The sequence below is a fragment of the Haliotis rufescens genome, unplaced genomic scaffold (genome assembly GCF_023055435.1).
Source record: "Haliotis rufescens isolate VD_foot unplaced genomic scaffold, xgHalRufe1.0.p SCAF_15, whole genome shotgun sequence".
Classification (NCBI taxonomy): domain Eukaryota; kingdom Metazoa; phylum Mollusca; class Gastropoda; order Lepetellida; family Haliotidae; genus Haliotis; species Haliotis rufescens.
The window spans coordinates 20022303-20024938 of NW_025963835.1; positions in this window are offsets into that span (position 1 = coordinate 20022303).

The following is a 2636-nucleotide window of genomic DNA, read 5'->3' on the forward strand; positions in this document are numbered from 1 at the left end:
GTGTTAATACAGGCATCCCCTTGTGTTGGTACAGGCATCCCCTAGTGTTAGTACAGGCATCCCCTTGTGTTAGTACAGGCATCCCCTTGTGTTGGTACAGGCATCCCCTAGTGTTAGTACAGGCATCCCCTTGTGTTAGTACAGGCATCTCCTTGTGTTGGTACAGGCATCTCCTTGTGTTTGTACAGGCATATCCTTGTGTTAGTACAGGCATCTCCTTGTGTTAGTACAGGCATCTCCTTGTGTTGGTACAAGCATCACATTGTGTTTGTACAGGCATATCCTTGTGTTGGTACAGGCATCTCCTTGTGTTAGTGCAGGCATCCCCTTGTGTTAGTACAGGCATCTCCTTGTGTTAGTACAGGCATCTCCTTGTGTTAGTACAGGCATCTCCTGGTGTTTGTACAGGCATCTCCTTGTGTTGGTACAGGCATCCCCTTGTGTTAGTACAGGCATCCCCTTGTGTTAGTGCAGGCATCTCCTTGTGTTAGTACAGGCATCTCCTGGTGTTTGTACAGGCATCCCCTTGTGTTGGTACAGGCATCCCCTTGTGTTAATACAGGCATCGCCTTGTGTTTGTACAGGCATATCCTTGTGTTAGTACAGGCATCTCCTTGTGTTAATACAGGCATCTCCTGGTGTTTGTACAGGCATCTCCTTGTGTTAGTACAGGCATCTCCTTGTGTTAGTACAAGCATCCCCTTGTGTTAGTACAAGCATCTCCTTGTGTTAGGATATGCATCACCATGTGTTAGTACAGACATCTCCTCGCGTAAGTACAGGGCAATTCCTTGTGTTAGTGCAGGCCTCTCCTTGTGTTAGTGCATACTTCTCCTTGTGTAAGTAAAGGCAGATACTTTGGGCAAAAGACGTTTAACTTAAACCTCAGGTATGTCCATAATATGGAGCTGATGCACACGATGCTCGTGAGTGGACACAAAATAAAAGCTCGCAAAGAAGTTACAATCGTTATTGATCGACAACACAGACACTCTTTTTGCTCTGTCCTGTGTGGTTTCTGCCACCTCGGTTCAGCCTCCGCCTCAAGCTAAACAATCAGTTAACAAGGCCTTGTTTCGCGTTTTGGGAATAATCCTTGTCGAGAAAACACAAGATCTCTCTTAAATTTCAGGTTTCAAAACTGTGCATTAAACTTCGGATCTGGTGAAATTAGTGAAATTCAAACGCCATAGTCTTGACCTCGTTCTAATGTATTGTTTCCTGAAAGGCTGATAATAGGGCGGTTGAACATAACATTGAACTGATTGATAAACTGACGTCCAAAAGAAACTTTACCAACTAAAAATATAAATTTCAGACAAAGTATAATTTTGTTTTCGATGAAGTCTATCTAAAACACATAACCTCAATACAACAATAGTGTATGCAGAAAATGTTAATCGTCTGTTACATGTTTGCGAGATAACACGCGAAAAAGTGAAAAACACGTGCACCACGAACAACTGCAAATGCACGTGCGGGTAAAGGTATAAAACGATTGCAACGGCAAGTCAGACATCCACAGTGATAAAAAACACAAAAGACATGCCACGACTCACAGTCGAACAACGTGAACGAGCCTTGGGTATGGTACAGATGGGAGCCACCCATGCCCATATTGCACGAACCTTCGGTTGCTCTCGTGTTGCCGTTACCAACTTGATGCAACGTTACAGACAGACAGGACGGACAGCTGATCTATTGATCTTCTCAATACACTTTACTTCATGCATATATTTTTTGTTGTATTTGAGCAAGAGTGATTTCAAACTCTGGTAAAGTTTCTTTTGGACGACAGTTTATTTGTCTAGTGACATGTTACTCTTTTAAAATGGATGTCTACAGCGTTTTGTGAAAATGATTAAAAAGGAGTGTGGTTATTACTGTTGACTTATTATTTGTTGACCGTCTACAGTTATTTTTGTGTCAATTATTATACATGCAGTCTATGAAGTTTCTACTGTTGACATATTTGTTTACAAGTTTTTACTTCAAAATGTTTGAGAGTAATACACGTAAAAACCGGTGTGCATTCTTTTCGTAAATGCATAAATGCAAAAATTACTGAAGTCATTTCTTCAATAATAAAATCCATATTGGGATTATTCAGATCTGTCACAAACATATTTTCATTTGGTTGATAAGAAATATGTTTTATTCAGAATGTAAAGATACATGCTGTCGAGCAATTAGAAGTTTATCCTGTAATGGGAATCAGTTCCAAGGGAGATTACCCCAAAACTGTAATATTGGGACTGCACCCAAAGTTGGAGAATGACCTGTTCATGGAAATGTTTAGTAATAACAACGCATGTGGTCTGACGTTGATTAATGAATAATTTGCAAAATCGTATATGCAAGGGGCGGACGTATGGTTCTCAGTAGGAAGTGACAACTTGTAGACGATGGCTTGCGGTATATACAGTTTTACTTTATACATGTAGATATATACATACAAAAGACACTATTTGCCAGGTCAGCACATAGTGGTAGTGGTTGTTGTCTAGGTGCCCCGGAGCACCCAGCCTAACCCTAGCTAGGCTAAGGGTAAGATCTTTCTTTCTTCTTTTTCTCAATCTCTCTGGACCAAGGCTTATATAGCCAAGGTCACCTGACATTTACTAAGTAATAAATAT